Genomic DNA, 27,840 nt, shown 5'->3' on the forward strand with positions numbered 1-27,840 from the left:
GGCATCCTGCCCTCCCAATACCAAACATCTGAATGTTTTGAGTGTTTTATAGACCAAACATTTGGATGCTTGACCACATTTTTCCATTTTCCATCTGGAAAAGAATGAACATAGTCTGAGGTCTGTCTCTCAGACTTCCTAAGAAGATGACCTTGGATGCCTTGGGAAAGGCAGCAAGTCAGACCAACACAGATTGCAATGACTGTCCTTACGATCAGCTCTCTGAAGGCATCCATGTTAGGTGGTCCAGGGCGTTGGAAAGGAAACCAATGCTGAAGAAATAAAGATGGAATTGAGAATTTATTATGTGCCCCCTAAATGCTGGGTGCTTTTACAGATATTATTGTAACCTAGGATATCACCGGTCCTCCCTCTATACTTCAGGAAAATGAAGTACCATGTCATCAAATAACTCACTCAAAGTCACACAGGTGTCTTTGGAAACCTGGAAACATGATGTCTGCCACACAGATGCCATCTTGCAAGGATCTAGACCCACACCAAGATCAGGTTGGAAGAGTTGTGAAAAGAAACCAGTCTGTTGTGTCTGTGAGGGTGTGTGTATGCCCGGCTTCCATCCCAGTTTTGCTCTGCTCTCACCATGTAACAGCCCTCTAGACAAGCCAGTGATGCCAGACACAGTCTCCCCCCACCCCCCGCAGCAACCAAGATCTGAGTGCTGACAGAAGAACATCAAATTCCCCTTTCCCCTCCCAGACGCGAAGCTTTATCCTTCACACCAGGGTAGGCATAGCTGCTGTTTAGACTTGGAGATCTGGTTTACAGCAAATGCCCCAAGAGCAAAAACTTGCACATTCAAAGGAAAAACCGATCAACTTGAACTAATTCCCTTTTCCATTGCCGCTGGCATCGCTGGGAACATGGAAGGGGGATCAAAGTGGTGGGGTTTGAGAGGACAGAATTAATGTTTGTGCGTGGCCGGACAAGCTCCCGGCATTCCTTCAGCCCAGGGGTTCACAAGAATCCAGACCAAATGAAGTGCCATATCCACACCTTAAATCAAATGAAGTGGGGGATGGAAATCCACCAAAAAACCTGCCCTCTTTCGCTTGGCTTCACTTTCAACGTGAGCATTTGTTCATTTTACCTTCAACCTGATGCAGCAAATCCTGACTACTGTCTTTCCTCATAGGAACCTCCTCCCAATGTTGGCGAGAGAATTTTTAGGTACTGGCTTCCTTTTCATAGACAGCATCTGGTCTGAGCTATCACAACTTGTCTGGCTGACCTCAGTGGAGTTTCCTAAACCTTGCTGGCCTCTGCCCACTTAGCAGTCAGAGAGGCTCTGATGAAAATGGCTGCCACCTTCCTCAGGAAGGTCACAAGCACCCAGGCAGCCAGCAGAGTCCCTGACACACAAGCAGCCCTGCAATTCGTCTCTGCAGATTGGTCGAAGGGTTGAGTTTGCCCAAAGACTAAGACTGACATGGCACACATTCTCGCTTAGAGTCAGACAGACCACTAGCAACTGTGAGACAGCAGGAATGTCACTTTACCTCTCCAAACTCCAGTTTCTGGAACTGTGAAATGGAAAAAATATACCAAACCCATAGCAGCACAGAGTGGGTTAAACTCAAAAACTAACACAATGTTAGTTTTTTACTTTTTTTTTTCCCTTGAGTAGATGAGACCAGGGGTGACACTGAAGAGTGATGATTCTGAGTTAATCACAGGGACAGCTGCCACTTTTGAGAGCCAACTCTGTGTCTGACACCATGTCAGATGCTTCCCATCCATCTTCTCCCTCAGTCTTCACAATTTAGCATTTTATTTTCCTTCCTTCCTTCCTCTTTCTGTTTCTTTCTTTCTTTCTTTCTTTCTTTCTTTCTTTCTTTCTTTCTTTCTTTCTCTTTCTTCCTTTCTGTCTGTCTGTCTATCTGTCTTTCTTTCTTTCTTTCCTTCCTTCCTTCCTTTCTCTTTTTTCCTTCCTTCTTTCTTTCCTTCCTTCCTTCCTCCCTCCCTCCCTTTCATCCACCCTCCTTCCTTTTTTTCTTTCTTTCTTCCTTTCTTTCTTTCCTTCCTTCCTCTCTCTCTTTCACCCACCCACCCACCCACCTTCCTTCCTTCCTTCCTTCTTTTCCTCCTTCCTTTCTTCCCTCCCTTTTTAGGAGGAGAAGGGCAGAGGGAGAAAGAAAATCTTAAGCAGGCTCCTGCATGGAGCCAAAACTGAGCTCAATCTCACAAGCCCAAGATCATGACCTAAGCTGAAATCAAGAGTTGGATGCCAACTAAGCCACCCAGGCACCCCTACAACCCAGCATTTTAAATAAATTTAAAAAATAATAATAATAAAAAATAAAGAAATGTTGAAAAGGTGGCTTGATCTATTATTGGAAGAAGTAAGGATTTACTCAGGTTGGTCCACCCCAAAAGAAACTTGTCAGCAGAGGTCATTAGGATGGACAGCTTGTGAAGACTGGAATCCAGTCCTCCAGGGATTAGAGCTCAATCTTGGGGTCACAGACTTCTTTTGGAATCGGGGACCTTCAAGTGAACAATCTGATTTCTTAGATTGGAAGGAATTACTGTGTGTCCCAGATGGCAATTTTGTTAGACTGAGATCAATTTCCTTAAGATATTTACCACTAGACACCTACCTTAATACTTGGCAGTGTATCGGACATTAGAGGGCTCTAGACAAAGACCTTGAGGAGTTTGAATCCATCCAACAATCATTTATTCACTCAAACATATTTATTGAGTTCCTATCATATGTTAAGATCTATGCTACATACAGTCACAAAGGACTGCTGCCTCCCTGGAACTTACATTCTAATTGAATTACCCTCAAGATACAGTTACAGAACAAAGGGAAGATAGTCCAGGATCAATACATCAAGAGTTATCTTCCCAATAAGAGAATAATTAGTTAACCTTTCTGTAAGGCAGTCCAGTAACGGGTATTAAAAGCAATAACATTTTGTATTCCCAATGGCTTAGCAAATCTTCTTTAAGAAATGTATCCTAAAGAAATCATCATATATGTAAATTATCATGTAAGTGCATGATGGTTAACTTATAAGGTTATTCATTACTATATTGCTAGAATATAAAAAAAGAAATAATTCAAATGGCCAATGAGAGATGATTTAAATAAATTATGGTACATACTCACAATGAAGTATTATGTGGTGGTTAAGGATTATGTTCTATACATAGCATTAAGTGAAAAGAGGTTATAAAATAATATGTAGAGTAAGACCTTAATTAGATTTTTTAATAATATGGAATTATATAGATGGATATAAATATCCCAAATAAAACTGGCTCATCTTCAGGCTTTAAAACTGCTCTCAATATCAAGCAAGAATTAAAGGGGAATGCATTTCTTTACTAAAGTTTTCTGATGGTGTGTATGGTGACAAATATTTCTTTAAAAAATTTCTTTTACCATCCTTTCCTCAAAATATTATTCTACATTACAGCTACCTGCACACCCCTCCTTCTCTTTTTGATCTTGTTCATGCCCCCCAAACTCCCAGCCTTTGGGCATTTCTTCCTCATTCACCACTCTCTTTTCCTTACTAAACTTCTCCTCCTCCCTTCACCTCCTCTCCCTGCCCCTCCCCTTTTTGCTCTCTCTTTCTCTCTCTCTCTCTCCTTCCAAATTACTTCCCATCTCTTATTTTTTCCCCCTTTAGGGTATCTCCATGTCCTTTTATATATAGATCGGCTTGGCCTCTTTAAGCTTGATCAAATTCCCCCCCCCCCAACTTTCCCACTGAGCATAATAAAGAATTCCAGAAGATATGAACAGACACTTCTCCAATGAAGACATACAAATGGCTATCAGACACATGAAAAAATGCTCATCATCACTAGCCATCAGGGAGATGCAAATTAAAACCACATTGAGATACCACCTGACACCAGTTAGAATGGCCAAAATTAGCAAGACAGGAAACAACATGTGTTGGAGAGGATGTGGAGAAAGGGGAACCCTCTTACACTGTTGGTGGGAATGCAAGTTGGTGCAGCTACTTTGGAGAACAGTGTGGAGATTCCTCAAGAAATTAAAAATAGAGCTTCCCTATGACCCTGCAATTGCACTGCTGGGTATTTACCCCAAAGATACAGATGTAGTGAAAATAAGGGCCATCTGTACCCCAATGTTTATAGCAGCAATGGCCACAGTCGCCAAACTGTGGAAAGAACCAAGATGCCCTTCAACGGACGAAAGGAAAAGGAAGATGTGGTCTATATACACGATGGAGTATTATGCCTCCATCAGAAAGGATGAATACCCAACTTCTGTAGCAACATGGATGGGACTGGAAGAGATTACGTTCAGTGAAATAAGTCAAGCAGAGAGAGTCAAGTATCATATGGTTTCACTTATTTGTGGAGCATAACAAATAACAGGGAGGACATGGGGAGAGGGAGAGGAGAAGGGAGTTGAGGGAAATTGGAAGGGGAGGCGAACCATGAGAGACTATGGACTCTGAAAAACAACCTGAGGGTCTTGAAGAGGCTGGGGGTGGGAGGTTGGGGGAACCAGGTGGTGGGTAATAGGGAGGGCACGTGTTGCATGGAGCACTGGGTATGGTGCAAAAACAATGAATACAGTTATGCTGAAAAGAAATTTTAAAAAAATGTTAAAAAAATAATAATAAAGGCTTCCCTTCTCAGGAAACAAGGGGAGAAATGTAAGTACTTGTAATTTAGTATTTTAATATCTTTTATAATATTATTTCTATATTATTTATGATACTATACTATTATATTATTATATGATACTATTATATTAATATTGGACATAACCAAGTATAAAGATTTGGGGTGATTTTATTTGCATTCAGACTTTTCTTAGATTTTCAAAAATAAACATGTATTTTTCCAAATAAGGGTGGGGAAAGATTTTCTTAAATGATAAAATACATTGGACAGTGTAGCATTTAGAATTCTGACAATTTCTTTGAAGAAATTACATAGTCCCCTGTGCATGTTGTTACAAATTCATGCCCCGAAATAGTGAGTGCTTTCTGGGTAGGTCTAGGATTGCTCTGATGTCCCCAGAATGTCTCCAGGAGTGCTGTCTCTTCCTTAGTGAAACACTGAAGCCCTAGGTCTCTGTCCAGTTCAAAACTCCCACCTTGTTTTTTCTTCCTGAGATGCACCCACCAGGCCCAGAAATGAGGGGCCTCTTAGTGCAGCAGCCACCGCATGGAAGACAGGTTGTCTATATTCAAGTGTGTGGCCCAATGCCTCACGTACTCAGTAAACACACCGACCTTACCCACTCAGCGTTTGACTTTCACTTGTAACCATGCACACATGTACACACACACACTTGCTTATGCACACATACGACTGCCACCATAATTCACTGTCCCTGGCTATGATATGACTGTCTCTTTACCATGCTATTACTCTCCCCAAACAACCTAACTGTGAACATGAGGAGGGCCCACTCGTGTCATGACCAGACTCCTCCCGGCTCCACTCCTGTACCTGGTGACACAGGGGCACAGGTCCTCCCGCATTTCCTCCCATTCTTTTGGGATGTACCCAGAATGGTGTGTTACAGACACAAAGAAACAATTACCCCCTGTTCAGCTCCAGATTCTTGTCACAGTCCCTGGCAGTCACTGTCTGTGCCCTCCAGGGACACACCCATGTACATCCTACCTCCCAGAGTTCCCAAGCCCCATGCCCCATGCGACAGGGCAGAACAGGATTCCATGCTCCCCAGTGTTGCCCTGCACCTCGTTGCCTGGGCCCTGCAGCATAGCCATTGCAGCCACCACCTCTGAAAAGGCCTCATGCTAACAGGCTCTTTGGCCCTTTGTCTCTGGCAATCCCACTGGGGCCCCAAACAGTTCCGGAGGCTAGGTAGGGAACCAACTTCCTGCCCTCATCTTTCTCTCTCCTTTTCTTCTGCCCAAACCTTTCCATTTCCTTCAAGCACACAAACTGGGTATAAGAACTCATGCAAACGCTTGGGCTGGGAGATAGCCTGACCTCCCAGCAGAAGGTGGCCAAGCTCTGACCCAGCCAAGACCCCTGTTACACCATCATTAACCATGTCACTGGTGGCCTACAGAGGTGTTTTCTGCAGACTAGAAGCTTCTAGCCATGAAGAACATCCCACCAATGGACCTGAGAGTAAAGATCTGTGTGGCAAAGGTGACCACATATGGGCAGACCTTTGTCACCATCTCCAATGAGATGTAGCAGACATGATGCTGTGTGACTTCCTAGGTCCAGCCATAAAAAGTGACACGGTCCACCAAGTTCTGTCCCGCTTGGCAAAAGCACCTTTGGACCTCTGAGCCACCTTGTAAGTCTGGCTACCTGAGTCTCGCACTGAAGAGATCCCATAGAAAGACAACAGAGTGCAGAGAGAGATGTCCGAGGATCACCTGCGGCCTTTCACTGTCAGCTTCCAGCAGGACGCATGGAGATCCCAGCCCTAGCTACTGTTTTGAGAGCAGAGGTGTGCTGTCCCTGTCAAGTATTGTTCAAATTGCAGATTTGTGACCAAAATAAATATTGTCATTGTTCTAAGACGCTAGGCATAAGGTGGTTTGTTTCACAGACATGGTGACAAGCACAGTCTGAATAATCCAGGTTCTGAAACTCCAAGGGTCCTGGGAACTGGGGTGGCTTTCTCTTCTTGCTGGAGGATGAAAGGTCAATTCTCAACTCCACTGAGGCTGGTCCACTGGCACGTGAGGGGTGAGTAGAGAGAAAGCACACATAGCACGACGATAGGACTTCTTTCCTGGCCTCAAATTGTGTCTGTTTTGACATTTTCAAGACTCATAGCCATTTGTTCACATGGAAGCCATGAGCAGTGGTCTCTTTGGGAAAGTAGTACTTGACACGCTGAACTTTGGGTCACAAGGTGTGGACAGGGTCTTCCATTTGGACTGTCTTCCTGGATGACACTCATGCCAGCAGCACCTTGAAGTCATTTCCTTCATATGGGAGTCCCAGAAGCTGTCTCTGACATGAGGACCTAAAAGTCAGTGATTTATTTGGAAGATTTATCCCAGAAAACAGAGAGAACAGTGGGAGAGTGAGACAGGGCTACTAATAACACTTGTGTTATCAAGTCAAATATCACTGTGGACAACTGGGACTCGGTCCTACTGGAGCCCTCTGGGAGATCATGGTCTAACCTACCTCAGAGTTGCCCTGTCCCAGGGATGAAGAGGGTGGGGTACTTTCCAAATCCCAACTGGCCTGTCCCACACAAGCATACCACCTGAGCATACCACCTGGGTGGGAGTTGCCCCCACCAGGAAGCCATCAATCCAGATGAGGAAGGTGAGTATAGGGCACAGGATATGGACAGGCACCACAGTGTCTGCCCAAGACCCTGAAAGTCTCCAGAGCATTGACCATAGCATAGCTGGTGGGAGCCATCCTCTAACCACTCCAAGGTAATTAGCTCAATGGGAAGTATGCAGCAAGCGCAAAGGTCCTGAAGTAGAGACTTGGGAAGCAGGTTGGAAAGGAGGTCAGAGAGGGGGTGGTAGGCTACAGCATGCAGGACAATAGTCAGGAACTCAGATTTTACTTTGGTTAGAAAGAAAAGAAATGAATGGTTTGGAGCAGAATGGCATAATTTGACCCATGTTTTTAAGATAATCACTCTACTTGCTAAGGAAAGATGGTAATTAGCTAAGCAGTTAGGAGACTGCCACAAAACTGGATTCAGATAAGAGGTGACAATGGCCCAGGACAGGATGGTGACTGTAGGGGCCATAAACCTAGGCAGATTCTGGTATGTTTCCAAGGTCCACCCACCAGTATTTGCTGATGGATTGCGTATAGAGTATGAACAAAGGGGAGAGTCACAAGTGACTAGAAGATGTTCTGCCTGAGCTCCTGGAAAGGTGGATTTGCCATTGACTGAGATGGGAAAGACATGGAGAGTCTGGTGTAGATGGGAAGGGTTAGGAACTTGTCTCGGATGTGTCAAATGTGAGATGCCAGGTAGACAGTTGGATAGACAGACCTGGAATTCAGGGCCATGGTCTGGTTGCACATATGAATTTGAGGGTAAAACTGGGAAATAATCCCATTAAGCTGGCAGGTGCATCTGCCTCCCTTGGTAATCATCGCTAGGCTCAGAAAGTTGTTTCTGGAGCTGATAATGAATCCTACTGGTAGCCCTGTAGATTCTTTTCTTGGTCTTGAGACGACGAAGTAGACTTCGTTTAGTAGGGAAGCACTTCCAACTTCTCAGCTCCCAGATTCTTGGTTATAGGGCTGAGCTTTCACTCAGACCACTGTTTCTCCTTGGTTTACCCCTATTGGTCTCTTGTGCCCAGCCTTGCCTCTTAAGAGCAGCTCCCAGATGGCTGACACCTCTGAGAAGCACCTATAAAAGGCTACTTTATTCCTCACCAACTTCTCTGCAGAAACAGCATCTCATTGGCCTCAGGCACTGGTCTTAAAAGCCAAGGATACTCGGGAAGGTGGGTTGAGCAAATGCTCTCCTATTGCAATATAGTCTGATTGTGTTACATGCTGGGATGTTCTGGCAGAAGCGGACCAGCCTCTCCTCCTGCCAGACCCCCAGAAAAGAGATGGGGTTGGGTGGAGCACCCATTGTCCCAGAAATAAAGCACAGAACTTCTCCTCTGAACAAGTGTCATTTGGTTCCAGGCCCAGTTAGCCATGCCACCCACCCCACCTGGCCCAGACTAGGGGAGACCCCTGCAGGACCGTCTCCTGGCATCGTAAAGCAACACACTCTTTCCAGTGGGCCATCTGGACATGCTTTGAGGCATATCGGAAAAAGACCTGGATCTGCAACTCCTCTGATACTTGGAACTGCTGGATTTTCTTGTTTTATGTGAGCTTTCCCATCCAGTAAGTTCTGGATTTCCGAGTGGGAACATGGTGCGTCTGCCTCTAACATTCGACCCTTGAAAAAGTGCCATATCTCCAGCCGGTAAACTGTGATCTAAAACAGCCTGGGCTACTCCCTTCTGCTTCCAAAGAGATGCAAACCCAAGCAGTTGGATGATTTTGTGTAAGCAGTAACAGAGAAACAGATATACGCCGCAGGAGATTTGCCGCCACAGGAGCTCCGACACCGCCACATTTCTGAGAGGACTGGGTTCCGCCGCATTGTTCTCCTGTTCCCCTGTATTCTAAACAGATGCATCAAAAGCCCATCTGGGGGGCTCTCTTTCCCTCTTGAACAGTTCAAACTCCAGCCTCCTGGGAGTTCCTGTTTATCTTTACATAATGCTTAAATCCTTTTCTCTTTTTCTAAAGCCATTTTTGGGCCCATGCATATTGTTTACTTCAGGGGCAGTCAAGCTGGAATTTGGTTTGGTAAGGAAAAATCTGGTTTGCTCACCCCTTTAGGATGAGAGAGGGCAAGGGTGGTGTGGTGGGAATCTGGTGGGCCGGAAAGTGGGAAGGTGGGGTCTCGAATTGGCTCTGGGACTGTGGGCAGAATTTCTAAATTCCTGAAGCTCAATCTCCCTGCCTGTAAGATCTGGGGGAGCAAATTCAAATGCTCCCTAGGAAGTAAGGGGCCCAGTGATACACTGAGCGGCAGGCCCCATGCTGGCCACACACACACACACCCATCCCCCTCCAGGTGTATCTATGAGACACCGTCCCCGCAGTTCTAACTGTCTGCATTCTAAAGAGTCGGTGGTGCCGCATTAGTCACAATAGCCAAGATGGGGAAAAAATCTCAGTGTCCATCAGGGGATGAATGGATAAAGATGGGGTACATATATACAGCAAAATACTAATCAGCTTGAGAAAGAAGGAATCCTACCATTACAACAAAAGGGATAGACTTTGAGGACATTATGCTAAGTTAACAGAGAAACACAAATACTGCATGGTCTCACTTACATGTAGAAACTAACAAAAAGAAGTGAAATTCATAAAATAGAAAGTAGAAAAGCAGTTGCCTCTGCTGGAGGGATGAAGGGGTAGGGAATGGTTAGTTAAAGGGTACAAACTTTCAGCTATGAGAGGAGGTTCTAATGTATAACATGGCAACTACAACAGAAAACCTTGTATCATATCATTGTAATTTGCTGAGAGTTGGACTAAAATGTTCTCACCATTGGGACAACTGGGTGGCTCAGTCAGTTAAGCGTCTGCCTGCAACTTAGGTCATGATCCCAGGGTCTTGGAATCAAGCCCCACATCAGGCCCCCTGCTCGGCAGGGAGCCTGCTTCTCCCTCTGTCTGCTGTTTCCCCCACTTTTGCTCGCTGTCTCTGACAAACAAAATCTTTTAAAAAAATTTTTTTAATGTTCTTACCATAATAACAATAATGATAACAATTAATAATAATAATAAATGCTGAGTGGAGGAACACCTAAAGCAAAGGTCTCCAAACACGTGCTCACTCCCAGGTCTCGCAGTCCCTCCCACCGTCCTGGCTCTTCCTCAGATAAGGCCTGACTCAGAGAGGATGGGAGATTTCATCCATCTCTGAGAATCTTCAAGAGAAAACTCTTACAGGGCGAAAGGGTTGGGGGGAAGAAGGGCATATATGGGAGGAATCTATTTCTTCAACATGCTTCAGTCCACAGAGCAAGCATAGAGCACTGAGAGAGATGCTTGAAGCCAGGCTGACACTGTTCCTGAGGCCAGACCCTGAGCAACAAAGAGGGGTGATCAAAAATTAAAAATGACGGCGGGGGAGTTCCATTCATTGAAGAAATACTCATGAAGGGCCTGCTGAGTGCCAGGCTCTAGGGCCCAGAAGTGGACAAAACAGAGTTCCTGGTTCTTATGTTCTCCTGGGAGAGAGGGACAGAAACCCATGAACAGAGAAAACATGGTAAGAAGTGCCGGAAGGAGAAATGAAGTGGAGGCCGGTCAGGGAGGATCTCAGGGGGAATGGGAAGGGGGAGGGGTTGAGTCTGAGATGGGAGGGAGGAAGGGAGACCTCCTGAGTGCCAGCTGCCCTGCTTTAGCACCCACAGCAAGGCAGCTGGGACGCAAGTAGTGTTCTATGTGGAGTGATGCGGGGCCTCTCCTTCCGGGGCCACTTGTCTTTCTAACAGTTTGAGAAGTCATCATGATAAAACAGGGCCATGGGCTTATAGCCATGTGCCACTTGGACCTAAGTGGTTTGGCCTGGTCAGTATGCTAAGAAAAATGATTTTTAATTCCTTCCATTTGGGGACTGTCCAGTTCATCCAGACTGAGCATCTCCTATTGCCCTACACCTGCGACGTCAAGCATTTGTTACTTGCCCCGCTTCTGCAAACATCCCATCAATGCAACCCATCATTGTATTCAGTGGTTTCCGACTGACCTCCTATGTGAGAATTACCCAGGGCACCGGTTAAAACTAGGGATTCCTGGGGCCACCCTCCAAATTCAGTACATCTGTGGTAGATATTTTCAGTAATGCCCTCCATTTGTTCACACCTCTCGTGTCCATGACCTTGAGTAGGCCCATCCCACAAAGACTCTGGGCTTGTCCACATGACTAGCTTTACTAACAGGACATGAGCAAATGTGATGTAATCAGGGACTTGAGAGGAGCCTGTGCTTCAGGGCTTACCCTCTCACCGCTCCTGGATTCTTTGGCTCCATGTGAACAAGCCTGACCTGGCCTGCTAGAAGCTGAGACACTTGGGGTCCAGTTGCCTTGGTTGCCCCGGCAGATGTAAGGGAGGTCTTCCCAGATAAGCCAAGTCTCGGTCAATCTGCCAGTGGACCGCACTGCCTCACGGAAACCCATCAAGATCAGATGAGTAAGCACAGACCAAAATAACCCCCTACAGAATCATGAGTTACATAAGTGGCTGATTTTTAAGCCATTATACTTTGAAGCAGTTTGTTACACAGCAAAAGCTAACTGATGTGAGACCCAAGATTCTATACTTTTGTAAGCCCTGCAGGTGTATCTGGTGGTGCAGTCTGGTCAGGAAACTCATGTCGTGTTTATCTTGATCACCCTTGCCTCCTGATGCCTTTTCCCATAGAGGTCATTCTGTGGGCACAACCATAGCCTTGATGATGGAGGTCCCCAGCAGGGACTCTGCACTGATACCTACTTTCTCTAAGTTTCCAGGAAGAATGAGGCCTGGCCTGGAAATGTTGATTTGCCCCAGGAAATGACAGAGAGGTTTGGCATTTTTTAGGTTAACCCCAAAGACAGAGGACACTGGGGGAACAGTCAGGATAAATATCTTCAGAATATTTCCATGTCAGATGTGGACAACTAGAAGGCACAGAATTGAGCCACTCAAATTTTCTGTTTCTTGGAAACCAGAGGCTGAGGGAGGACGAGTCTGACAAGACAGAGATACAAAATCCTGGGGCCATGAAGGTGAAGGTTGGGAGTGAAGTGAGAACCTGGGCTCTCCCAGGCCAACAGCAGAGATGAGTATATGGGAAGGAGAGGGAAGGACAGGCATCCAGAGAGTTACTGTGATCCTGTTCCTTCCTTCCACAGACCCAGGAAAATATCAGTCTCATTTCTTAAAATTGGAAAAATTACATACATACGAAACTCTGGGAAAGAAAGATGTCTTTCCAGCAGCAGTCCAAATCATTTTCCTGGACAATGCCCTAAATGTTGGAATAAGTATGTAGGACTCATGAACCCAGGAAATAGGGCAGAGAAGGCCTCCTGAGAACAATGTTAGGTTGAACTGACTTCAGGGTATTGGACAGCTACAGACATTGGAGTGCAGGGTTGCCTCAGTCTCCTTCAGCCTTCTTTCCCAAGTCCCGAGACTTGGTCCTAGCAAGGAGCTCTTTCTAATAGCCACAGAATTCTTGCCAAAAATTAGCCTTTTCTCCTAGACTAAACATTGCATAACAATTCTATAAGGTATCCACTTATCCACACACACAAAATACTCACCTGGGAAAATCCAACCTAGAAAATGGGTCACATAAGCAAAATTGTTTTTTGAAAAATGCTTTTCTGTCAGAAGGAGAAGCAATGTGAATGAATGAATGCAGCTCTGGTCTGAGAATCCTAGGGGAGGCTCTAGACCTAGCTGGGGGAACCTTGGAGCAGGCGTTTCCCCTCACTGTAAAATGAAGGCTGGGCTCCATGAGGTCTTGAGTCTGGGTAACCTCTGTTATCCAAAGTGCACAGATTTTGCTATGAGCTCACCCAGCATGACAGCCCTGGGTTTGGGACAAGCTGCTCATTCACAGGAAGAAGTAAATTAAAGGTCAGCATCCCATATGGACGTCATGTCGAAGAATAGAGATTCCTCAAAAAGTTGAAAACAGAGCTACCCTACAACCCAGCAATCGCACTACTGGGTATTTACCCTAAAGATACAAACATAGTGATCTGAAGGGGCACGTGTACCCGAATGTTTATATCAGCAATGTCCACAACAGCCAAACTATGGAAAGAACCTAGATGTCCATCAACAGATGAATGGATAAAGATGTGAGATGTATACACACACACACACACACACACACACACACACAAAGGAATACTATGCAGCCATCAAAAGAAATGAAATCTTGCCATTTGTGACGACGTGGATGGAACTAGAGGGTATCATGCTTAGTGAAATAAGTCAATCGGAGAAAGACAACTATCATATGATCTCCCTGATATGAAGAAGTGGAGATGCAACATGGGGGCGTTAGGTGGGTAGGAGAAGAATAAATGAAACAAGATGGGATTGGGAGGGAGACAAAACATAAGTGACTCTTAATCTCACAAAACAATCTGAGGGTTGCTGGGGGGAGGGGGGAGGGAGAGGGGGGTGGAGTGGAGAGGGGGGTGGGGTTATGGACACTGGGGAGGGTATGTGCTATCGTGAGTGCTGTGAAGTGTGTAAACCTGGCGATTCACAGACCTGTACCCCTGGGGATAAAAATACATTATATGTTTATAAAAAAAAAAATTGGAAGGGGAGGCGAACCATAAGAGACTCTGAAAAACAACCTGAGGGTTTTGAAGGGTCAGGGGTGGGAGGTTGGGGGAAAAGGTGGTGGGTAATAGGGAGGGCACGTTTTGCATGGAGCACTGGGTATTGTGCAAAAACAATGAATACTGTTACACTGAAAAAATTAATAAATTAAATAAAAATAAATAAATAAATAATTTTTTTTAAAAATTGAAGATCAGTGTCCCATATGGACGTCATGTCAAAGAATAGAGATTCCTTAAAAAGTTGAAAACAGAGCTACCCTACAACCCAGCAATCACACTACTGGGTATTTACCCTAAAGATACAAATGTAGGGATCTAAAGGGGCACATGCACTTGAATGTTTATAGCAGTAATGTCTACAATAGCCAAACTATGGAAAGAACCTAGATGTCCATCAACAGATGAATGGATAAAGATGTGAGATGTATTTGCCCTGTACCCTGGGGCAAATAATACATTATATGTCAATAAAAATAATTAATTCGAAAAAGAATATAGGTTTGGGACAAACTGCATTCTCAGACTTTCAATTTTCCTTCATCTGGCTGCTTCTGGTACTTACCTCCAAAGGCACTGTGACTAAATGAGAGAAAGTATGTAAGGGCTGGAGCACAACACCTGGCAGATAGAGAGCCCTCTGTGACTGTCTGCTGCTGCTGCTGCCCATAGGAGGCTCAGGTGAGGCCGGCATGCACCTGGGAATACTGGTCACTGATGGTGACCCTTGGGCAGTCGGTCAGTCTCCTCTCCTCTCTCACCCTCCCAAACTGCATTTTAGTTTTGTTTAACCAAAAGTTCTTCAGGGTCTTCTACACAGCAGGCCTGGGAGACAAGGGAATGCAGGAGAATCAAGATGGGGTGTCCCTCCTCCAGAGACTCAGTGTAGTGGGAATGCCTACAGATTCCACCACACCCAGTTCAACAGGGGCAAGTGGAGTGTCAGCAGCCAGCTCAAGGGTCCGTGCAGGCACACTATTCACAGCTGCTCAAAATTGACCCTGGTGTGTGATGGTCCAGGAGCAAGTCTTCACGGTGAAGATTTATGGCAGGTGTATCAGTATGTCTTAGCACTCAAGCCTTATCAATTCAGGGCACATGGGCCCAGAAGCTCACTGTCAGCACTGCGCTTCTTCGTCTGGGTTAGTGTCACTTCACCCCATTCATGATGGAGAAGAAATTGAGGTTCTGGAAAAGCAACTGTCAGCCAATGACAGATGAGAATTGTTGGGTAAATGCGCAGGCTTCCACGTTCCAGAAGCAGGATGGTTCTGGGGCACAGTCTACACTGGCTCCCAGAGGCTCCCAGCAAGGTGGACCACTAGGTGCTCACTCATTTCATAATACACCTGATTGGCTGCTTTCCCTTCCCAGCTTCACCTCCTACCCTTCCCATCACTGTTTCCCTTTACTTCCCAAATAAATGACTTGCCCTGGAATCCTTATCTCTGGATTGGGCAGTTAGTCAGTCTCCTCTCCTCTCCTCTCTGACCCTCCCAAGCTGGATTTTAGTTCTGTTCAACCAAATGTTCTTCAGGGTCTTCTACACAGCAGGCCTGGGAGACAAGGGAATGCAGAAGAGTAAGATAGGATGTCTATGTTCCAGAGACACTGAGTCCACTTCAGGGGAACCCTAGCTAATAAAACTATGCTATTTTTTTCTGTCCAGCTTCACCTGGATCCTGAAGTCTACAGATCTATATCTTCTCCCCCTGTAGGGATCCTGGCTCCTACACTGCCCATCACCAACCCTGGATAAACCCTGCCAGGAGCTGAACACACCTAATGTCCAACATCTCCTATTCTGCCTTACATGACTGAGCTGTTGGAGCTTTCATGTTGAAGCCACTCTTGAGTTTGCACACCCCCTGGACCTGTCCTAGAGTCACAACACCCCTTAGCATGAGCCTCTGGTACAAGCTTCAGAGGCTACATGCCTGGTACTGAGCCTTTGGCCCATCCCAGCACCTTGAACCCCCTACCTGACCTCCTCATCCTCATCCAGCAAGCAGGAAATGAGTGAAGACATCCTGGCATGGTTCACAGCTGGCATTTAGAATTGCAGCCTCCAGGAACTCATCCCAAGGCTAGTCCTCATATTCTCAGCTCCTGACCTCCTGCCTCTCCTCACTATGGCACATTGTGCCACCTGGTTTGATGATCACTCTTCCTTTTTTGACCATGATGCTCTAAAGTTCTTCTCTTTGGGTCTGTGTGCCTTTGGCCATTCCAGGGGTCATTTCAGCTCCATTCAGCCTTGTCCTAAGCACAGCGCTGGGCTGTGAGGACACTGTTCTAATCTAGTGGAAGACTCAGGTGAATATGTGAGCAATAACAGCCCACATCACAAGTTCTATAACAGGAGATTCCAGTGCTGAGACAGCACAGGAAGGTACTAAGGTGGTGTCCAACCCACGAGTGAGAATTCACTGGGGGATCAGTAGCAGGGAGATGCATGGACCTGGCTCAGGGAGCAGCATGTGCAGATACCAGAGGGGACAAAAGGCCCTCCGTGTTCTACAGCAGGGAATTAACACAGAGTCCGACCGTATCTCATGGCAAATTCTCCTCTCAGCTGAAATTTGGATTTAAATATTTAAACTTGTGGACGTTTGGTTCACTAGTGAGCTTTGTTTTCTTATAGAATCCTACCTCTGAGTTCCTCTCTTTGCACCATTCCATCTCTGCAGGGAATAGACATCTCTATTCACAGAATTACTTAGAAGACATCACTGAGATACAAACGGTCTGAGGCAGCCCTCTGTGTGGGCTGCAGCAAAACTGAGCTCTGGGAGTTGTAGGGCTTCACTGCTGAGCTCTTTGATCCACATAAAAGGCAGCATGTTTGAATCAATAGATCATAAAACCAGTGGTTGAAAACCTGCACTGATTACCAGCTCTGACAGTGACTTGCCCCAGGCACAGGTAGAGAATTCTGGAAAAGAAGGCAAGGACTCTTACCTCATCTACCAGCTCTATCTACTGATTCCACTCATCTCTTCATGGGGTTGCCTGCCTAAGTCACAGCATAAGCCCCATCACTCAGGTTCAGGGCCTGGAATACACTTGAGGGGGCACCTCTTCGGGAAATCTTCAACAAATTGTTCCTCTTTATTTCCTATCTTCTCTGGGTTCTGTCAGACCAGTGTGGCTGAGACAGAAGTGGGAAGTGCGTTTGCTGGAGGGAAACAGAAGGTGGAGAGGTGGGCAATAAGAGGCAGGGGATGGTGGGAGTGAAAGACTGCAGCACTGGGCCAGTCCACATTTGAGAGACTGACAGAATCGGAGAGGGCACTGGGATCTGGAAGCATGCTTTCTATGTGTGTTTGGCATTTTGAAAAGGGACAGTTTCTCTATCTGGCCTCTCCCACTGCCAACACACACACACACACACACACACACACACACACACACATATTCCCTCCTTGGCCCTCTCTGGTATCTCTTCTCTCAACACACAAATGGTTGTCCTTGTACCAGTAAGGAACATTACATAGTCCCCTAAGGCAGCCACCTCCCAGAGAGTGCCTTCAAGCTCACTAGAGGAAGAGACTCTAAGCATGCTTTGCCCAAAAATGGTAGAGTAGCTTGGATGTCAATTGCCACACTGAATCTGAATGTAGTCCTACTGGGAGGACAGAAAATGGCCGTGACAAATTCTACTTAGGATTCAGGTTTTATGAAAAACAGATTTAATCTGAGTCTTTTTTTTTATTGTCATCTATTCCTAGTCATCTGTCCTAGTCATCTAGGGGAACAACAGGGGGTAGGTATTTCCCCCATACCAGTCTTGCCTATATCCCATTCCCTATGCTATCTTTAGAAAGATGAGGTCAAACTCTTTGATGCTCCCTAATGTCTGTTTTCCAGAGTTCCGCACATTTGTGTGGTTCTGCCTTCTACTGCTCCTCCAAAAACCTCACAGCATTTTATCCTTGAGATCATGGAGACCCTACCCAATACATACATCACATTCCTTGTGAGAGTGTTATAGGGTGTGTGGGAGATTGTACCTTTGTGTTCCTACAACTACAAACAACTGTGAAAACAGAAGCATCATTGTTATACATCCAGTCACCACAAAAAAAGGGTACACCACCAGCTAAGATGACACAGAAACATGAGGCACCTTGCAGGTAGAAACTGGAGCCACTCTCAGCACTGTTGCTTCTAAAAACCAAGGGCAACAGCAAATTTGCAGGAAATGGGACACCAGTTCCCCTGGGGCTTTCCTCAATCAGAAGTATGGATGGAATGGCCAAAATTAACAAGACAGTAAACAACAAGTGTTGGAGAGGATGTGGAGAAAGGGAAACCCTCTTACACTGTCAGTGGGAATGCAAGTTGGTACAGCCATTTTGGAAAACAGTGTGGAGCTTCCTTAAGAAATTAAAAATAGAGCTTCCCTATGATCCTGCAGTTGCACTGCTGGGTATTTACCCCAAAGATACAGATGTAGTGAAAAGAAGGGCCGTATGTACCTCAATGTTCATAGCAACAATGGCCACAATCACCAAACTGTGGAAAGAGCCAAGATGCCCTTCAACAGACAAATGGATAAAGAGATATGGTCCATATACAATGGAGTATTATGCCTCCTTCAGAAAGGATGGATACCCAACTTTTGTATCAACGTGGATGGGACTGGAGGAAATTATGCTGAATGAAATAAGTCAAGCAGAGAGAGTCAATTATCATATGGTTTCACTTACTTGTGTAGCATAAGGAATAACATGGAGGGCATTAGGAGAAAGAAAGGAAAAGTGAATTGGGGGAAATCAGAGTGGAAGACAAACCATGAGGGAGACTGTGGACTTTGAGAAACAAACTGAGGGTTTTGGAGGGGAGGAGAGTGGGTAGTTAGGTGGGCCTGGTGGTGGGTATAAGGAAGGCCCCTTTGCATGGTGCACTGGGTGTGGTACATAAACAATGAATCTTGGGACATTGAAAATAAAAAAAAATTGAATTGAATTAAATTAAAAAGAAGTGTGGATGTGACAACAACCTAACTTCTTACAGTGTGTGTGTGTGTGTGTGTGTGTGCAAGTATGTGTGTGTGTATGATTAACACATGGATTAATTTATCTGTTAATTAATAAATTCATACTAGAACCAGAAAATTGTCTGGAACTGTAAGAATCTATGGGGATCAACAAACTATGGTGCATGAATCAAATCCTACCAAGTCATCGCTTTTTCACAGTATATGAGCTACCAATGGTTTTTACTTTTACATTTTAAATGGTTTTTATTTTTTCTACTGGCTGTATAAATACCCACATCATATTCTTAGTTCTTCCCACTGGCTGACAAAACCTAAAATATTTACTCTCTGACCCTTTAAGGAAACATTTGCCAACACCTGTTTTAGAACAGTGACCTGCAATAGGGTCAGAGTAATGGAAGGGGAAAATGTGAAAATTAGGATCTTTGGGTGGGATTTGCGATGCACTGCATAGTTAGAAAAGGAAGATCATGCTACATGTTCTTAACAATAACAACCAAAAAAATGAAAATTATAAAGTTGTGGTGTATTAGTACAATAGAAATCTGCACAGCAGTAAGAGAAATTACCTAGACCTAGATACATATCATTATGAGTAGGTTTCAAAAAGTAATGTTGATTTCAAAAAGCAAACTGCAGAATGATATGTATATTCTGAAACTGAATGCATAAATTTTGAACAAAAGTTTGAAACAATACTGTGGGTTGTTGCTAGGCATATACATACATATATGTATGTATATATATATGAATATGAGTAAAGATGTCAAAAAATAGACTAGCCATCAAAAAGGATGAATACCCAACTTTTGCATCAACGTGGATGGGACTGGAGGAGATTATGCCAAGTGAAATAAGTCAAGCAGAGAAACTCAATTATCATACAGTTTCACTTATTTGTGGAACATAAGGAATAGCAATGCAGGACATTAGAAGGAAGGGAAAAATGAAGGATGTAAAGCAGAGGGGGAGATGAACCAGGAGAGACTATGGACTCCAGGAAACAAACTGAGGGTTTTAGAGGGGAGGGGTGGGGAATGGGTTAGCCTAGTGATGGGTAGTAAGGAGGGCACATATTGCATGGAGCACTAGGTGTTATATGCAAACAATGAATCATGGAACACTACATCAAAAACACTACATCAAAAACTGTATGGTGAATAGCATAAGATTAAAAAAAAGAATATAAAAAATTAAGTATAATTTACATACAACACATTTCACCCATCTTAATAAAAACAGTCCAATAAGTCTTGCTAAGTACATAAAACAGGCCCATGTAACAACCAGTACCATCAAGATGCAGAATACCTTCATTTCCCAAAAAGTTCTCATCTCCTTCCCCTGAACCCTGGCCCCCAGCAACCACTGATCTGCCCAAGAAATAAGCTATGTAAAGTCTGAGATGGCCTGAATGAAATGGTGGAGGACAGGGGTGCTAACCTTCTTGAAATATATAGAAGCTCAGCAGTGGTTTTGTCCCTCCCAAATCTGAGCACTACTTTAACACAGAGCATTTCCTATAACCCCATCTGATAGCAGTTACCTTTTTATAACCTCTTAAATGAGAAAATATGTATGTGCATATAAATCTCAAAACTCCAGGAGTCATTGGCCCACTATGTTCTGGAGGATCCATTCTAAGGAAACTTGGTCCAATCTCTAATGTTAGGACAAGAGAACGGGAGGATATTTGCTTGAACTCAACTCCAAGTGAAGGGACATCTAGTCAACACTCTCATGGAGTTAGTTCTGACAACACACCTGATCTCCTCCTACTCTTCCCCACACTACCCTTAGATAGAAAAATAGACGTGACCACCATCCCCTCCCAAGAAAGTGATGCTGGGCCAGAGTCAGGATGGTATCCCAGAATGTTGGGTACAGGACCAGGGTGGGGCCTTGCCATCCCAAATACTGTGATGTTAAAGTTAAGGGAGAAACCCAGGAAATGGCTTTTCCACAAATCAGTAAGTTGTCCATTTAGAGGGATATGCCAAAAAAGACAAGTCATCATGCAAAGTCAACAAACAGAGCCTGGCCCAGTTTCCTGCGTATAATAGACATTCAAATAATAGCTGCCCCACTTCCACAAAGGATCTAGAAAGTCATAGAAGAACACTTCTTCCTACTCTAATAATGAGGAAAAGCTAGAAAATCTACAAACACATAACTCTTTTGAGCCCATCAGAGAGTTAAGTTCACAAAGCAAGCAAGTGAACTAAATTCCAAAGGATGAACACACCTCCGAGGAGAGAGGGATCACACAAACTGTTTCACCTTCGTCAGCTCACTGCAGCCTGACAAAGGAGGTCACCACAAAAGTGGGTAAGAAGAAATCAGTTAAAATTTTAGTGAATTCTAAAAAGCCAAGTGTGGGCCAGAATATCAGTTTAGAATTCCTTGAGTCAAAAAAAAAAAAAAAAAAAAAAAAAAAAAGAATTCCTTGAGTCCCGGGCACAAAGAGAGTTCCCAAGTTGCTCACAAATTCTTTGTTATGGGCCTTCACCAGAAGCACATAGAAAGACTGGTGCAAGAGAGGACACTGGAATGAGTGCCCTAAGATGGTGCAGGTATACAGGTGGTGATCTGCTGCCTCTGCACAATTCTGTGCACTACACACTTCCCAGACCCTCCTTCAGATGAAGCAACAGGCTTAAGCTGCAGAGTGTAGGAAAGAAATGCTCTCCAGCCCAGAATACTACACGAATACAAAGCAGAGGTTTGCTACTACTGAAAAGGGGCAGAAAATTCTCTCCCAACCAAGATCCAATACAGATAAATCCTACGGAGTTTGGTTTCCATGGGAGTGGGAGATATGCTGATAAATCCCTATTCCTAAAACTCAGGTACACAGCCTCTGCCTAAGCCTGAGGCTAGACCAGCAAAGTGAGGGATTGCCCAGCCCCAGTCCGCATCAAGAGCACCATGTAACAAGCAACAAAGTCTCTGAGTGTCAGGAGAAATTGACCACACAGTTACTACTGAAAGCTGAGTGTGAAATAGGAAAACTAAGACAACCCCCCAAACACTCCAATCCCCACACTTAGCACAAGATAACAGCATCTCATTGCTAGAGGAATATGAAGTCTGTGGTGTACTGAAGGAAATGATAGCAGAAACAAAGTCACAACCCAGCTCAATTCCTAAGTAGACTGATTCAACCACCCATTCTGATGGCCTGTAGAAGAGGCACATCCTTTTCTGGATATAAATTATGTTTACTTCAGTCTCTATTTTTCTACCATCAATATCTGGCATGCAATAAAAAATTTTGAGATACACACAAAAAAAGGCAAGAAAAAAACAAACAAATGTAGAAAGATAAAACAACCAACAGAACCAGACTCGCATGACTCAGATGTTAGAACTGTCAGACACAGACTTTAAAATAACTGAGTACTATGTTAAGAAATCTATGGAAACATTGAACATGAATCTGATGAATTTAATAGAAACATGAACTAATAGGGAATTTCAGCAGTGAGTCAGAGTCAAATGGAAATGATGGAAATATAAAATGAAATTTCAGAGATTAATTCTTCCTCTGGCCTTATCAGCAGGATGCGCACAGCTGAGCAAGAAATCAATGAACTTAAAGATAGGTCAATAAAAATTATACATACTCAAGCCCAAAAAGTAAAAAGAGTGAAAAATAGAAAAAAACTTTCAGAAGCTGTTGGACAATATTAAGCAGTCTAACATACATATAATTGAAGTCCCAAGAGGAGAAAAAAGAGAGAATGGAAAAGAAGAAATGCTTTTATTTTTATTCTTTTTTTTTTTTTTTTTTTTTTTTTTTTACATAGTATTTGCTTTCTGTCTGGATGCCTTCAAGTTTTTATCTTTGGGTTTCAGTAGTTTGACTATGGTGTGTGTGTGTGTGTGTGTGTGTTTTATATTTCTCCCGATTTGGTACACAGAGCCTCTTGCTTATGGTCTCTCATTAATTTTAGACAATTTTTGGCCATTATCTCTCCAAATATTTCAAATATTTGGATTTCCTTAAAGAAATGCAGGAAAGATGGTAAAACTAAAGGTAAGTGTGAAGCACTTATTTTTTTTTAAAGATCCTATTTATTTATTTCACAGAGATCACAAGCAGGCAGAGAGGCAGGCAGAGAGAGAGAGAGAGAGAAAGGAAGAAGCAGTCTCCCCGCTGAGCAAAGAGCCCAATGCGGGGCTCAACCCCAGAACCCCAGGGTCACGACCCGAGCTGAAGGCAGAGGCTCCAACCCACTGAGCCACCCAGGTGCCCCAAGCACTTATTTTTAATAGAATATTTTTGGTCTCAGATGAGAAAATACCTCAAGTTGGTAAAAGTAAAACCAAGAGTAGACAATAGTGGTGGGTCTTCTAACTAGCAACAATTCTATTTTAAACATTCCTGAATTAGTCAAGCCTACCACCTAACCCATTGCTCCTGTTTCTTCTCAAAGAGTAAGTCCTAAGGGCCCATTACTCCTTATGGTTCAAGACATCATCAGAAGTCATCCCTTTTTGAACCCTCTTACACTGTTGGTGGGAATGCAAGTTAGTGCAGCCACTTTGGAGAACAGTGTGGAGATTCCTCAAGAAATTAAGAATAGAGCTTCCCTATGACCCTGCAATTGCACTGCTGGGTATTTACCCCAAAGATACAGATGTAGTGAAAAGAAGGGCCATCTGTACCCCAGTGTTTATTGTAGCAATGGCTACGGTCGCCAAACTGTGGAAAGAACCAAAATGCCCTTCAATGGATGAATGGATAAGGAAGATGTGGTACATATACACAATGGAGTATTATGCCTCCATCAGAAAGGATGAATACCCAACTTTTGTAGCAACATGGACGGGACTGGAAGAGATTATGCTGAGCGAAATAAGTCAAGCAGAGAGAGTCAAGTATCATATGGTCTCACTTATTTGTGGAACATAACAAATAACATGGAGGACATGGGGAGATGGAGAGGAGAGGGAGTTGAGGGAAACTGGAAGGGGAGATGAACCATGAGAGACTATGGACTCTGAAAAACAACCAGAGGGTTTTGAAGGGGCGGGGGGGTGGGAGGTTGAGGAACCAGGTGGTGGGTAATAGGGAGGGCACGTACTGCATGGAGCACTGGGTGTGATGCCAAAACAATGAACACTGTTATGCTGTAAATAAACAAATTAAAAAAAAAAAGAAGTCATCCCTTTTTGAAGTAGAAGATGTCCTACATCACATCTGCTCCACTCACCTCTGATTCTAGCCTGCTTGGTGGACAGTTCCTTGTAAGTTTAGACTCACCTCTCACTGACAAACATATCCTCAACATTCTAGGGAATACCCACAGCCAATAAGGGAAGAAGGCACCAATGGACAAGTGTCCCAGTCTCTTGTCATTCAAGATCACTTCTCAGAAAACTACGTGCACCCAAGCCCCAGTCTCAGACTCTACTCTTGGGAGGAAACTCAAACCAAGACAGATTCTACTACTGAAGGCTCAAGACTTCCCTATTGTCTGGCTTCATCAGTCCAGAAAGATTCACTCCTGTTAACCCAAGTCCCCACCAGCCAGCCAACACATACCAGGAAAAGCCCTTCACCTGAACCAACCACTAATTTGAGGGAGAAGGAAGTGGCAGGGTGAGTGCTGCCCTTGCAGGGACCAGCTAATGCTTTTCTATTTTTCCCCACTGACATTTGCACCCAGAGGGGCCAAGGACATGTGCTTGAACAGCCAACTGTCCTAAAGTAATCTAATTCCCAAGCCTCCACCAGATACACATAAATATACATACTCAGTGTGGTACCTGAAAAGGGAAATTGAATCTTGACAAATTAATGGCAGGTTTTGGACCTGGATTATTCTCAACCTATCTTATACTTCTAACAGTTGAGAGTCAGGGCCATGTGCAACAGAACCTAATAACCCCAATGACTAAAAGCAGACAAGGAGCATGACAAACCCAACCTTGGAGCGGTTCCCCAAGTAGCATGACAGTCAAGTCTTCCTCCTCTCCCTGTCCACCCTAACCTCTATGGTGAGTCACCTCTCTTCACCCTAGCCCAGTCACCAATCCATCAAAGCAGGAAAGATAGCTCTCTCTCTTTTAAGTGCAAAACATTTTCTTCAAAGCACTGAATCCAGGGCCACTCAGAGATTTATGAAGGGATTCCCAAGGAAACAGTCATTAAGACAGCTTGGAGCTTTTAAATTCATCCAACCTAGGTATAAACATCATTGAGAACATCCTGTGTGCAAATAGGATACCAGGGGGACACAGAGATGGGGAAACCCCACTTCCTACCCCCAAAGAGATTTTAGTCTAATGGGGCAAATGACAACTAACAGCACAGGAAGTTGATGTTCTTAGGCTTTTTCAAAGAGGGCTTCAGTTAGTATCTCCTTTTAAAGTTCATGATACATCAGATGATGGAAGTGTGACAAGTGCTACAGGTTGTACAACCTGTGGACCCTGACTCCAAGCGGAAAACTGAGTTAACAATGTCAAAAATCCAGAAATAGCTAAATTAAAACCACTAGATCAATAAATAGTATTTAGTAAGAGTTAATTGGGCATATAAGAACAGTTTGTGAACTGGAGCTTTCAAAATTTAAAACTGATATGAAGCTCAGGGGCATGGCATTACAGGGTGGTTTATAAAGTGAAAATGAGGAAGTTGTTTATCCTTACAATGACTGTTTTTTTTAAATATTTTATTTATTTGACAGAGAGAAATCACAACTAGGCAGAGAGGCAGGCAAAGAGAGAGGAGGAAGCAGGCCCCCCGCGGAGCAGAGAGCCCAATGCGGGGCTCGATCCCAGGACCCTGGGATCATGACCTGAGCAGAAGGCAGAGGCTTTAACCCACTGAGCCACCCAGGTGACCCATGACCTGTTATTTTAATGGGGTTTCCAGATAGCAGAGAATTGGTTAAAAGTAATTATCTGGAAAAAAGTATGGAAGTTCCTCAAGAAGTTAAAAAATAGAGCTATCCTATGACCCAGCAATTGAACACTAGGGATTTACTCCAAGATACAAATGTAGTGATCCAGAAGGGCACTTGTACCTCAATGTTTATAATAGCATTGTCCACAATAGCCAAACTATGGAAAGAGCCCAGCTGTCCTTTGACAGATGAATGGCTAAAGAAGGTGTGGCACGCATGTGTGCACATACACATACACGCACATGCACACACATACATGTGATGGAATATTACTCAGCCATCAAAAAGAATGAAATAACAAAGTCTTACCACTTGCAATAACATGGATGCAACTAGAGGATATTATGCTAAGTGAAATAAGCCAATGAAAGAAAGACAATTATCATATGATTTCACTCATATATGGAATTTAAGAAACAAAACAGAGGATCATGGGGGAAGGGAGGGAAAAATTAAATAAGATGAAATCAAAGAGGGAGACAAACCATAAGAGACTCAACTACAGGAAACAAACTGAGGGTTGTTGAAGGGGAGGTGAGTGGGGGGATGGGGTAACTGGGTGATGGGCATGAGGGAGGGCCGTGGTATAATGAGCACTGGGTGTTATCTGCAACTGATGAATCACAGAACTCTACCACTGAAACTAATAATACACTATATGTTAATCAATTGAATTTAGATAAAATTTTAAAAAATAAAAAAAGTTTAAAAGTTATCTCATATTAGTTTTAGGAAGATGACTTCAATTTCCTTTATGATTATCAGAGACATTGACAAGAAGTAACTTAAATTTTGCTTATGTTGATAAAATATGCTAGATTTAGTTTTTCCTTATATGGGTGAAATGATTTTGTCTGCTCAAGGAATTCTCACACCTGGTCTATATTTTGTACTTAATTTTAACAAAATTAATATTCCAGAAGAAATCAGACCAGTGAGAAATTTAACCAAGTTCCAAAGTGTATTTTTCCATGGGAAGAGAGTCTCCTCAAGTTCTGCCTGGGCTCCTGAGAAGACAGAAAGCACTTCTGTCTATAAGGTCAGGCCAAGATTGCATCTCTGTCTTCTGCTGTAAGGTACCCAGAATGAACTATAAATGCCTAGGGGACAACTTACTCAACATATACTTGTTTCTAAGCCTGTGGGACCTATACAAAACCCTGATCATGGCATTACCTTTAAAAGTCATGGAACTCTTTTAAAAAAAGAACAGCAGAACCCAAATCTCAGAGAGATGCTCTGATCAAAATTAGGATGAAATCTAGACTTACCCCTTCTCAAACTTGAGGATAGCCCCAAGGCACCCCAAAATGTTTAGCTATATTCACCTGGGCTTTTCCAATCTTAAAAGATTTTCGAGTTCCAAGATCCTTATCTCAGCACATTCCTAGGCTGAGATGAATTGAAGAGGGCTGCACATTCCTCAACATTCCTCCCATGGAGAGGCTGGGTCTGTGCCTCATTCCTTAAATATAGGCAGGCCTTAGTGTCTTGCCTACCCAAAAATGTGGCAAAAATGATCTTCTGAGAATTCTGAGCCTTGGTCATAAGAAATCTTACAGCTTCTGCCTGAGGCACTAGGAACTCTCACTCTTGGGATGTTCCTACTTAGAAGTCAGCCACCATACTGTGAGAAGCCCATATCACATGGACAGGCCATGTGATGCTCCATTGACAGCCCCAGCTGACAGCTGGCATCAGCTGCTAACCATGAGGTTGAGGTATCTTGGACATCCAGCCAAGTTAAGCCTCTAGATAACTCCATTCCCAGCCATCATCTGACTATAACTACAGAGGAGATCCCCAACAAAATCTGCCCAGATAAACCTAGCCAAGCCACAAAAACATGAGAAATAATAAATTATTATTTAAGCTACTGTGTTTTGATGTCATTTTTATCCAGTATTTGTGTAATAAGAGTATAAGTCCAGGGAAAGCTGGTGAGAACCAAATTCCCTGACCATAGTGAGGGACTAGTTTCCCTAATCCAGCTGCCCCACCCTTTATGGCTCTTCATGTCTCCTGGGGACTTGAGG

This window comes from Meles meles, chromosome 16 (genome assembly GCF_922984935.1).
Source record: "Meles meles chromosome 16, mMelMel3.1 paternal haplotype, whole genome shotgun sequence".
In the NCBI taxonomy this organism is placed as follows: Eukaryota; Metazoa; Chordata; class Mammalia; order Carnivora; family Mustelidae; genus Meles; species Meles meles.